Source organism: Scyliorhinus torazame, chromosome 4 (assembly GCF_047496885.1).
Source record: "Scyliorhinus torazame isolate Kashiwa2021f chromosome 4, sScyTor2.1, whole genome shotgun sequence".
In the NCBI taxonomy this organism is placed as follows: domain Eukaryota; kingdom Metazoa; phylum Chordata; class Chondrichthyes; order Carcharhiniformes; family Scyliorhinidae; genus Scyliorhinus; species Scyliorhinus torazame.
The window spans coordinates 199249644-199262224 of NC_092710.1; the positions used below are offsets into that span (position 1 = coordinate 199249644).

The following is a 12581-nucleotide window of genomic DNA, read 5'->3' on the forward strand; positions in this document are numbered from 1 at the left end:
CACTCTAACTGTTCATTGATGACTCGTTAGATAAAGGTAACCCAGAGAATCCATCAGCGTTCCCATGGAGATTTGATTGATGACTTTGTATCATTATATGTATGTGCTGACAACAGCAACATCCATCTCTGCATCCAGCTCACTGCTGGAGATGGAATACCAGTGTGCCGACCAAGTATCGTTGTCAGTGGTCAATGATCTGTTAACAAAGTACATTTCCATCCATATAGTTATTAGTAAAAATGTTTGATTCTGAAAATGATGCCTACAGGTTCTATCTCTACCTGTGCATTGTTCATTTCTGCTTTGTTCAAGGATCTTGATGCAAACGCGATTGGCTTCTCTTCACCATTGGGCCGTATGTGACAAATCACTGCTTCCCACCATACGGTGATACCTCGCAAGCCAGTTGCAATGGTAACTTTGGATCAAAGTGTATCAGGACATATGGCTTTAGTAATGCCTCTTTAGCTCATACGAAGGCCTTCTTGCACTGATTCACCCAATTTCCATTTCCTGTTTTGACACAATAAATTGTAAATGCTTAAGAATAGTTAGTTGCTAGATTGGGGAAAACCTTCCATAACAATTTGATAAGGTCAAAAATGATAAAAGTTGATTTATATTTTACGGTGCAGGTGCCTCAGTTATGGCTTTTACTTTTGAAGGCGATTTGTGCAGTCCCTTTACATCTATGACGTGCCCCACGTATTCAATAGAAGATTTGAAGAATTCACATTTATCCCTAAATACACGTAGTCTGTAATCCTCTAGTCTCTGGAATGTAGCATCTAAATTTTGCAGATGCTCTTCTTCATTTTTTTCCCGTAACTAAGATATCATCTAAGTAGCACTGGACTCCTTCTATTCCACTTAGAATTTAATCCATGGCATGTTGGAACAACACACATCCGGATATGATACCGAAGGGAAGCCTTTATATCCAAATAGTCCTTTGTGTGTCACGGTTGTCAAATATTGTTGTGAATCTGGATCTGGATCTACATTTATCTGAAAATAAGTTTGACTAAGGTCAACTTCATTGAATTACTGGCCTCCAGCCAACCCCACAAATAAATCATCAATTAAAGGCAGAGGGTACTGCTCTGACAGCTTCATCCCCATTGCTACTAAACTCCTGAATGACCCACTTATGGACTGAACTGCTCTCTCCACGCATCTTCTCAACTGAGAAGCACTCACCACATATGCTTCACCCGATGTCGATGTTTATGTATTTACATTGTGTATTTATTTGTATGTGCTATGTTTTTCATGTATGGAACAATCTGCCTGGACTATAGGCAGAACAATACTTTTCACTACCTCAGTACATGTGACAATAAATCTAAATCAAATCAAATCTGCACAAACCGGATTGATAGTGACTTTAAAATCGCCACATATGTATACCGAACCATCTTTTTTCATCACGGGTACTAGGGATGTGGCCCAATCACTTACATTAATGGGTATGAGGACCCTCGTCTTGACCAGCCTCTCAAATTCTGCCTTGACATTAGGCCTGATGGTGTATGGCACTGACCTAGCCTTTAAGCATCTTGCTTGGCTTTTGTCCTTAATCTTTAGCTTGACTGATATCTCTTTCATGCTGCTCAGCTCTCCGTTAAAGACAATGGTATGTTTCTTTACAATCTTCAGTCGACCTGCTTCGTACTCTGACATGAGATTCACCTTGGCTCAGTTTAGCTTGGTTCTCTCCAGCCAGGTTCTCTCCATTAGGGCTGGATAGTTACAACGTGCAGGGACAAGTCATCTATCTGCCCATGTGCCTGCTCATTTACATTGATATGGTCCGTCAATAGCACTATTTCCCGGGTATCTGTTTTAAGTATTATCTTTGAGAGTTTTATGGTGATATGTCGTAGTTTCTCTTCTTAAACAGTTCCTGGGAACAGTGAAATGGCTGCACCCGTCCCACCTCCATTTTCATTGGTTGCTTATCCAGTAAAGGAATGACTCATTAGCGGTTCTTTTACCCGCAATAGCCAGTACGTTCAACGACAGTTTGTCATCTGACCTAGTTTTCTTTCTTGCTTTTTTTGTATCACGTGAATCTTTTTCCCTCCATTTGGTTTTCCATTGATGCACTTGGTTCTTGCATTTTATAGTCCTTGTTTGGAACTTGTTTCTATCTCCAACACGCAAATCGATGTGCCTTTTTTTACCTGTTCCTGCATTTTGCCTCTTTGCACCAACAGTCTGCTGCTGCGGGACATGTTTTTGCACATCAGTTACAATTTCGAATCAATGTCTATGTTCGGATCTCAGCTGACATTTTATGGATTCTAGTACTCAAACTTAATTGCTGGGCTATTTTAGCTGCTAATTCCATAGAGATCACAACTTCTAAAGCCTTTTTTAGGTTCAAGTTTCTTTCTATTAACTGCTTTTTTGGATAGCTTCATTCTTAACCCACACACTAGTCTGTCTCTCATGGTGTTGTTGAAGACATCTCCAAAATCACAGTATTCAGCTAAGTACCTACGAACTTTGTGATTGATTCAGCTTCTTGTTGGTTACGTTTAAGGAGTCTGAACCTCTTGGCAATGACCAATGGTTTAGATGAGAAGTAGCCTTGCAATATCTCCACAATCGCATAGATTTTTCGAGCCTGGTTTTTCTGGCTGCACCAAACTTTGTAGGAAGGTGAAGGTTTCCCCCCATTGTACTCAGGAAATTTGGGTCTACAATAGCTGCTGCCATTTTGTTCGCTTGGACAAAATAATCAAATACTTTACTATATGAACTCTACCGTTCATGAGTTCTTGTCATATGGTCCCACCACGCCAAAATTCCTGCCATTATTACTTTGGATAGGGCTTGCATAAGCACGGTGTTACAACAAAAATGTTAGCACTCCCTTGCTTTTTCTCAAACAAGGTACCTCGGAGCTCAATCTCTTCCCTTCTGACTTTTGGAACGCCCCAGCGGCACGGTGGAACATTGGTTAGCGCTATTGCCTCACAGTGCCAGGAACCCGGGTTCAATACCGGCTTGGATCACTGTCTGTGTGGAGTTTGTACTTTCTCCCCATGTCTGCGTGGGTTAACTTTGGGTGCTCCGGTTTCCTCCCACAGTCCAAAGATGTGCAAGTTAGGTGGATTGGCCATGATAAAATGTCCCTTCATGTCTAGGGATGTGCAGCTTAGGTTTTGGGGTTACGGGAATAGGAAAGAAGAGTTTGTTCATTTGAAGGTCGGTGCAGACTGGATGGGGTGAATGGCCTCCTTCTGCACTGTAGGGATTCTATGAAACAATTGTAGCAGGATACTTGCTATTCTCAATGCTCTCTGTACTGTTCCTGATCTTTCTGGGCATGCGCATGGCGAGCTTTTCAATGTTGTTTCCTCTGAAACCTATGTTTAAATTTTGATTCCTTCGATGGCTGCTACCTATACTTTGCACCCCTCCATTGCCAGCTTTGGTGTTGTGAAGTATTTAGCTTCATAATCCTTTTTGGACGTCTGTGCATGGATCAACGATGTTCCTTTTTTTTGTTCTCTGGGCGTCTGCCAGCATGGTTCCGACCTCCGCTTTGCCAATTCTCTTTGTAGTATTTTTAAAAGAAAGGCTTGCAAACCACGAAGGCACAAACAAACAAAAGCTTTATCAACAGGCTGTAAAGATAGACTGCCCGCTTGCCCACGTAAACGACTGATGATGTCATCAATACATCATGTGATCGGACTCTTAAAAAAGCAACCTTGTTCCAGCTAGGACAAGCATGAATACACAACAGGTGTCAACTCTGACAGAAAATCCAGAGTTTAGTCCTCTAGGCAGTAATCCCTCATCTATCAGGCAGGTTTCTGGTAACTCCTGCAGCAGAACTGATACCAAAGAGTTTTATCCTTTTCTTTGGACAGTAACAGTAATTCTGAGAGTGGAGTCCTGATGCTTGGACAATTCCTGGGTCTCCAGAAGGGTGGGTTGCTAATCTATGCGCCAGGTGGGACAAATTAAACAAAGAAGATACTAGTCTTCCGCATCACAAGCTGGAATGTAAGGACAATGAGTCGTGGCCTTACCAACTACCTTCTGCAGATTGATGATGCATGCAAGACAGACAAACAACTTACATGGCTCAATGTGGACATTGCTGCACTGCATGAAACTAGGCTCACTCAAATTGGATCCCTTAAAGAGAAACACAACGGGCAGTCTTCTCCCCTGCCACCCCCGCCGGGTGGGAGAATTGCTGGGGCGCCGCGTGAATCGCGCCACGCCGCCCCGACCCCCGCACGCGATTCTCCCCCCCCCCCCACGAAACCAGCGGCGCGCGAATCGCGCCGGGCTGCTCGGAGCATCACCGCAAACGGCGTGCGGCGATTCTCCGGCCCGGATGGGCCAAGCGGCCGCACGTAAACGGCCTAGTCCCGCCGGCGCCGTCCACACCTGGTCGCTGCCGGCGGGTACTCGTCGCAAAGGCTTGGGGGGGTAGCCTGTGGGGGGGGGGAAGGGGGCTCCGTTCCCGGGGGGGCCCTCCGGAGTGGCCTGGTAAGCGATTGGGACCAACCGATCGGCGGGTCGACCTCTCTGTCGAGCCTGGATCCATCCGCCATGTTTGTGCGTGACGGCCTGGGGGAAGACGGCCACAGCGCATGCGCTAGTTGGCGCCGGCCCAACTGCGCATGCGCGGGACCCAAGGCGCCTTTTACGGCGTGCCGGGTCTCTGACGCCATGCCGAGGCCCCACCTCCGTAAAGCCGCGATGCCCCTGCTAGCCCCACGGAGGGGGTAGAATAGGGGTCTGGGAACGGGCGCTGACGCTGGAGTAAAACACTCCTGTTTTTACTCCAGCGTCGGCACTTGGACTCCCGTTGGGAGAATCCCGCCCAACTTGTGTTTCTGGTGGGGGAAACTCAAAAGGCAACATATGAGCATGGAGCGGGTTTCACAATAAAAAACAATCTTGTGGTAGTATGTATTGGGGGTCATGTGGGACTGGAAGCCCTAATGTCATTGGCTGACAGATCCCGGGTCCTGGTTGGCTGTTGACCTCAAGCTCCGCCCTGAAGGCGAAGTATAAGAAGCCGGTGTCTTCCCCCGCAGGCCAGTTTACTATCGGGCTGCTGGGGAACAGACATGCTTAATAAAGCCTCATCGACTTCACTATATTCGTCTCATGGAGTCTTTGTGCGCTACAATTTATTAAGCGTGCCTAAAAAGGACTATGGAGCTCAGGATCATTGCAGAATGCCTGAGAATCAGCCCCCATGCAGTGAATGCGGCAGCAGCCTTCAAACACTGGCAGACTTGCTTCGAGGCCTACCTCAGACCGACCACCGGCCGGGTCTCAGACGAACAAAAACTGCAGGTCCTGCACTCGAGGGTGAGCACGGAGATTTTCACCCTCATTGAAGACACCGACGATTTCCAGACGGCGTTCGCAGCACTGAGGAGTCTCTACGTTCGCCCAGTTAACCAAATCTACGCTCGCTACCAGCTCGCGACGAGACGGCAAGCTCCCGGAGAATCGATGGACGAGTTCTACGCCGCGCTACCCGCGCCTGCGGCCCCGACCGCGCGGCAGGCCATTGGGCCCCGTACGTACCCGTCGCGGCAAACCCCCCCCCCCCGCACACCCTACAGGCTTGCGCAGTCCAAACGCCGAGTCGCACCGGGTGCACCCGCTGTTATTTCTGCGGCCAGGCGAAGCACCCCTGACAGCGCTGCCCGGCCCGCGCAGCCATCTGCAAAAGCTGCGGGAAAAAGGGCCACTATGCGGTGGTGTGCCGATCCCGCGAGGTCGCCGCCGTCCCGGGGCCACAGGGAGACCTACAGGCAGTCTATGCCTCCCAACCCCCCCAGCACGCCATGTGCGACCCGCAGACGCCGCCATTTTGGGTCCCGACCACCGCGGTCCCGGGAGAACTGGGACCCCTGCACGCCGCCTACGCTCCCCAGCCCCCTCCCCGCAGTCCATGTACGACCCGCCGCCGGCGCTCCCGATTTGGGTGCCGGCCAACACTCTCCACGGAGAGGAAGGGGTCTTTCGCGTCCCGAACGCCACCCTCAACCCCGTCCCGCGCCCCACGCCTGACCCGCAGGCGCCGCCTACCTGGGCCCCGACCGCCGCTGTCCCCGGTGAGGGAGCTCCTCGTGCTCCTTGCGCTCGCAGCCCCACGCCTGTCCCGCCGGCGCCGCCTACCTGGGCCCCGACCGCCGCTGTCCCCGGTGTGGGAGCTCCGCACGGTCCCAGCGCTCGCGGCCTCGCGCCTGTCCCGCCGGCGCCGCCTACCTGGGCCCCGACCGCCGCTGTCCCCGGTGAGGGAGCTCCTCGCGCTCCTTGCGCTCGCGGCCCCGCGCCTGTCCCGCCGGTGCCGCCTACCTGGGCCCCGACCACCGCTGTCCCCGGCGAGGGAGCTCCGCGCGGTCCTAGCGCCTGCGGCCCTGGCGCTCGCAGTGAGGGAGCTCCGCGCGGTCCTAGCGCCCGCGGCCCTGGCGCTCGCAGTGAAGGAACTCCGCGCGGTCCTAGCGCTCCCCAGACCCCCCAGCACACCATGTGCGAACCGCAGACGCCGCCATTTTGGGTCCCGAACACCACGAGGGGAGGAGGGGTGCCGCCATCTTGGACCGCCCCCGACCTGTACGACGCATGGGGGTGGCCATTTTGTCCACCCCCGACGCCATCTTGTGACCCCTCAGCCACGTGCGATGTATGGGGGCAGCCATTTTGTCCATCCCCGACGCCATCTTGGACGGCAACAACGGACCCCACCCCATTACTACAACCACGGCTCGCTTCGGTTACATTCGATCAGGCTCGGCCCCGGACTCTCCAGACGACGACGACAACGGTCCTAATTAACGGCCACGAGACGCCATGCCTAGTCGACTCCGGGAGCACGGAAAGTTTTATACACCCCGACACGGTAAGACGCTGTTCCTTTACTACCTACCCCAGCGCACAAAAGATTTGCCTAGCTGCAGGATCCCACTCCGTACAGATCCAGGGATTCTGCATAGTTACCCTAACGGTACAGGGGAGGGAATTCAAAAACTACAAACTTAACGTCCTTCCCCAACTCTGTGCCCCCACCTTGCTGGGCTTAGATTTCCAATGTAACCTACAGAGCCTTACGTTTAAATTTGGCGGCCCCATACCCCCACTCACTATCTGCGGCCTCGCTACCCTCAAGGTGCAACCCCCGTCCTTGTTTGCGAACCTCACCCCGGATTGCAAACCCGTCGCCACTAGGAGCAGACGGTACAGCGCCCAGGACCGGACCTTCATTCGGTCCGAAGTCCAGCGGCTACTAAAGGAGGGCATAATCCAGGCCAGCAATAGTCCCTGGAGAGCGCAGGTGGTAGTAGTGAAGACAGGGGAGAAACAAAGGATGGTCATTGACTATAGCCAGACCATCAACAGGTACACACAACTAGACGCGTACCCTCTCCCCCGCATATCCGACATGGTCAATCGGATTGCCCAGTATAAAGTCTTCTCCACCGTGGACCTCAAGTCCGCCTACCATCAGCTCCCCATCCGCCCAAGTGACCGCAAGTACACAGCCTTCGAGGCAGACGGGCGATTATACCATTTCCTACGGGTCCCTTTTGGCGTCACAAACGGGGTCTCGGTCTTCCAACGGGAGATGGACCGAATGGTTGATCAACATGGGTTACGGGCCACGTTCCCGTACCTCGACAATGTAACCATCTGCGGCCACGATCAGCAGGACCACGACGCCAACCTCCAAAAATTCCTCCAGACCGCCAAAGCCTTGAACCTCACGTACAACGAGGACAAGTGCGTTTTTAGCACCGATCGGCTAGCCATTCTGGGCTACATAGTGCGCAATGGGATAATAGGCCCCGACCCCGAACGTATGCGCGCACTCATGGAATTTCCCCTCCCGCACTGCCCAAAAGCCCTGAAACGCTGCCTGGGGTTCTTTTCGTACTACGCCCAGTGGGTCCCCCAGTACGCAGACAAGGCCCGCCCCCTAATACAGACCACGACCTTCCCTCTGTCGACAGAGGCTTGCCAGGCCTTCAGCCGCATCAAAGCGGACATCGCAAAGGCCACGATGCGCGCCATCGACGAGTCCCTCCTCTTCCAGGTCGAGAGCGACGCCTCCGACGTAGCTCTAGCGGCTACCCTTAACCAAGCGGGCAGACCCGTGGCCTTCTTCTCCCGAACCCTCCACGCCTCAGAAATCCGCCACTCCTCAGTGGAAAAGGAAGCCCAAGCCATAGTGGAAGCTGTGCGACATTGGAGGCATTACCTGGCCGGCAGGAGATTCACTCTCCTCACTGACCAACGGTCGGTAGCCTTCATGTTCGATAATGCACAGCGGGGCAAGATTAAAAATGACAAGATCTTAAGGTGGAGGATCGAGATCTCCACCTTTAACTATGAGATCTTGTACCGGCCCGGAAAGCTGAACGAGCCGTCCGATGCCCTATCCCCGCGGCACATGTGCCAACGCACAAATTAACCGCCTCCAAACCCTCCACGAGGACCTCTGCCACCCGGGGGTCACTCGCTTTTACCACTTCATCAAGTCCCGCAATCTCCCATACTCTTTAGAAGAGGTCCGTACAGTCACAAGGGACTGCCACATCTGCGCGGAATGCAAGCCGCATTTTTTCAGGCCAGATGGAGCGCACCTGATTAAGGCTTCCCGCCCCTTTGAACGCCTCAGTCTCGATTTCAAAGGGCCCCTCCCCTCCACCGACCGCAACGCATATTTCCTTAATGTAGTGGACGAATACTCCCGCTTCCCTTTTGCCATTCCCTGCTCCGACATGACCGCGGCCACAGTCATTAAAGCCCTGAACAGCATCTTCACACTGTTCGGTTACCCCGCATACGTCCACAGCGACAGGGGGTCCTCTTTCATGAGTGACGAGCTGCGCCAGTTCCTGCTCAGCAAGGGCATAGCCTCAAGCAGGACGACCAGCTACAACCCCGGGGGAACGGGCAAGTAGAAAGGGAGAACGGCACGGTCTGGAAGGCCGTCCTACTGGCCCTACGGTCCAGGGATCTCCCAGTTTCACGGTGGCAGGAGGTCCTCCCGGACGCTCTCCATTCCATCCGGTCGTTATTATGTACAAGCACTAATCAAACGCCGCACGAGCGTCTCCTTGTCTTCCCTCGGAGGTCCTCCTCTGGAACGTCGCTGCCGACCTGGCTGGCGGCCCCAGGACCCATCCTGCTCCGAAAGCATGTGCGGGCACATAAGGCGGACCCGTTGGTCGAAAGGGTTCACCTCCTCCACGCAAACCCCCAGTACGCCTACGTGGAGTACCCCGACGGCCGACAGGACACGGTCTCCCTGCGGGATCTGGCGCCCGCCGGCACCACGCACTCCCCCCCGACACCATCAACCCAACCGCCCCCCTTCCTGCCACCGCCGCACCCCGCGACCGCCCCCTTACCAGGAGGATCAGTTCCCCTCCCCTTTGCACCGACAGCTGAAACCGTGCGGCTCCCGGAGGCGACAACACTGGTACAAGCACCACCACCACCGCCGGGGCCGAGGCGATCGACACGGACGACCAGACCGCCCGACCGACTCGTGGCGTCGATGTAAAACAAAGATGGACTGTTCAATGAACATTTTGTTTTTCCTATACCCTCTGTAAATAGTTGTAACAGGACGAAACTGTCCAATACTGTACTACCATGTAACTGTTCTATCCTCCCAGGACCAGCCCTGTAAACCCTTACCACCATACGAAGCATCACCCCGCCGGGTTCAATTTTGACAAGGGGTGAATGTGGTAGTATGTATTGGGGGTCATGTGGGACTGGAAGCCCTAATGTCATTGGCTGACAGATCCCGGGTCCTGGTTGGCCGTTGACCTCCAGCTCTGCCCTGAAGGCGAAGTATAAGAAGCCGGTGTCTTCCCCCGCATGCCAGTTTACTATCGGGCTGCTGGGGAACAGACACGCTTAATAAAGCCTCATCGACTTCACTATATTCGTCTCATGGAGTCTTTGTGCGCTACAAATCTACTCACAATAATTAAATGCTTCAGTGAAGGCAGCACGGTGGCACAATGGTTAGCATTGCTGCCTCACAGTGCCTGGGACACAGGTTCAATTCCGGCCTTGGGTCACTGTCAGCGTGGAGTTGTACATTCTTCCCAATGCGTGCGTGGGTTTCCTGCGGGTGCTTCAGTTTCCTCCCACAGTCCAAAGGTGTATGGGGTAGGTGCATTGGCAATGATAAATTGCCCCTTAGTGTCCAGGGATATGCAGTTTAGGTTATGGGGTTGGAGAGATATGGCGGGTGGACATGGGTGGAGTGTTTATTTGAAGGATCGGTGCAGACCCGATGGCCCGAATGGCCTCCTTCTGCACTGTAGGGATTCTATAATTCAGGGAGAATCACTTTTCACTTGTCAGCAAGCATGGGCCCAGTTAACCTCACATGCATCTATGCCCTGACACTCACCTCCACACCAAATATAAAGGGTCAATACTTTGAGGCACTTGATGCTGTTCGCAGCACAGAGGGACTGTACCCTCTAAGGCACTTCAATGCAAGGGTGGGTACCAACTAGACAGCTTGGCCAACTTGCATAGGGAACCAGGGAATTGGCAAAATGGACAGAGGTTGCTGGAGCTATGCTATTGCCATGGACCGACGCCAAAGACCAGAGTGCAGTGTCAAAGTGGGATTATCTGCACAACACCACATATAACTATGTACTCACTGCTTACAGGAAAAAAGATCAGAAGAATGCCGGTTTGAGGCCTACTGGGCTGAAATGGGGCCGGTTACTGCAACCAAGAGTAGAGCCCTCGTGAACCACAAGCAAATCCCCAGCAAAGAAAATCTAGATACTCTCAGAGTTGCCAAAATCAATTCTCAACACTGCATGACCCTGCGCCAAACAATACTAGTTGAAACTCTGCAACAAAAACAATCGGCTGCAGAATCCGGAGATGCAGGAGGGATGTATGAAGGAATGAAGAAAGCCACAAGCCCAGCAGAAGCCAAATCAGCCCCCCTTGAAGTGCAAGACCAGGTGATCTTTACTGAAACTAGCAAGCAGATGGGAAGGTGAGTGCAGCACGACCTCTAATTCTATGTAATGGTGAATGTTGTCACTGAAGAAGCTCTCAATGCAATTCCATACTTTCCTGTCATGGAGAAGCTGGACAGTGAACCCACCAAAGTAGTGCTCAACAAGGTCTATGAGCATCTTTCCAGTGGTGAAGACCTAAGAAATAGAATCATCAAATTGGGGCCAAAAACAAGAAATACTGGACAATCTCAGCAGGTCTGACAGCATCTGCAGAGAGAGAAGGGAGCTAACGTTTCGAGTCTGGGTGACCCGTTGCCCCCCCCCCCCCACAAACATTTGGGCGACCCTACCACACAAGCACCGGAGTTGGCACTGCCAGGGTGTCACTGCCATGTTGGCATGGCCAGAGTGGCATTATAGGAACAGTGCCACGGTTCTTCCCAGCCATGTCACTCACCACCCAGGGCCTATACTCACCTGTGTGTGCCTGGCATGATCATCATGATTGGTTTGCATTTTTGAAAACCAGTCTTGATTATCGCCAGCGTGATGTCATGCTGGCTGGCTGGGACGATACAGTGAGGGCAGAAGTAGCGATGTTAAGCCCATAAGTAGATCAAAATTTATTTTAAAATATACTAATCAGGCTTGCGCTTGTCCTGGGTGTGAACCTGATCGCATCATCGGAGGCTGGCAGGGAAGATCCCAAACCAAAATCTTGCTGACGTGAATCCGATTTTGGGCATCTCACGAGATTTCTCAGCCATTACAAGATTTACGCCCGTGGCTAGTGCAGCCGCCAGATCATCATCTGTGCCAGCAGCAGAAGGGGCTGCCATTCATGAATTGACCTTAACAGCCACAACAGATAATGTCCAATCCAGATGTGGTATATAGTCCAGGTGCATTTCATTGTCTCCCAAGACTGACCAATGTTGAAGAGAGTAGAATATATACAAATTAGTCAGAGCAGAAGCTTGGGGGGGGGGGGGGGGGGGGGGGAAACACACATTTCAAAAGGTTGCAGTTTTGGACACAATTTATGTACATTTTGCCCAAAGCCGATACTCTCTGGGCTGGATTCTCCACAGCCCCGCGCTAAAATCGCGTTCAGCGTAGGGGCGGAGAATTGAAGTTCCCAACCAAATCAGGCCCAGTGCCGCTCGGCGATTCTCCGGGCCTCGGAGAATCGCTCAGCAGCGCGGCTGGGGGGTCATTGCCAGAGGCATTCCCAGCGATACTCCACTCCCGACCTGCCAAGTTCCCGACGGCGTGGAACTAATGTGGTATGGCCTGTCAGGACTCCCGCGCGGTGGCTGCGGACTCAGTCCGCGGGATGCGGGGGTATCGAGCACCGGGGGGGGGGCAGACGGGGCAGCGATCGGGCCGGTCCAATGCAGCGGTGCACAGCCGATTGGGGGGGGGGGTCTATATTGTGCGCGTTGCTCCGCATTCCGATTCCGCCATAGCGCTCAGCTCGTCTGCTGGAGGTTGCTGCCGTGCGCGTGCATGGACTCGGAACCGGAAGTGCCGGGGCCCATATCCGCAGCCAAAGCTGTGTGAAGCTCCCCG

The 12581-nt window shown here is 52.9% G+C and overlaps 1 protein-coding gene across 7 annotated transcripts in view; it reads right to left on the reverse strand.

Annotated features, from left to right (window-relative positions):
- Positions 1–12581, reverse strand: part of rcan2 (regulator of calcineurin 2) — a 644130-nt gene that overhangs the window by 139166 nt on the left and 492383 nt on the right. The gene's annotated exons all lie outside the window — the stretch shown is intronic.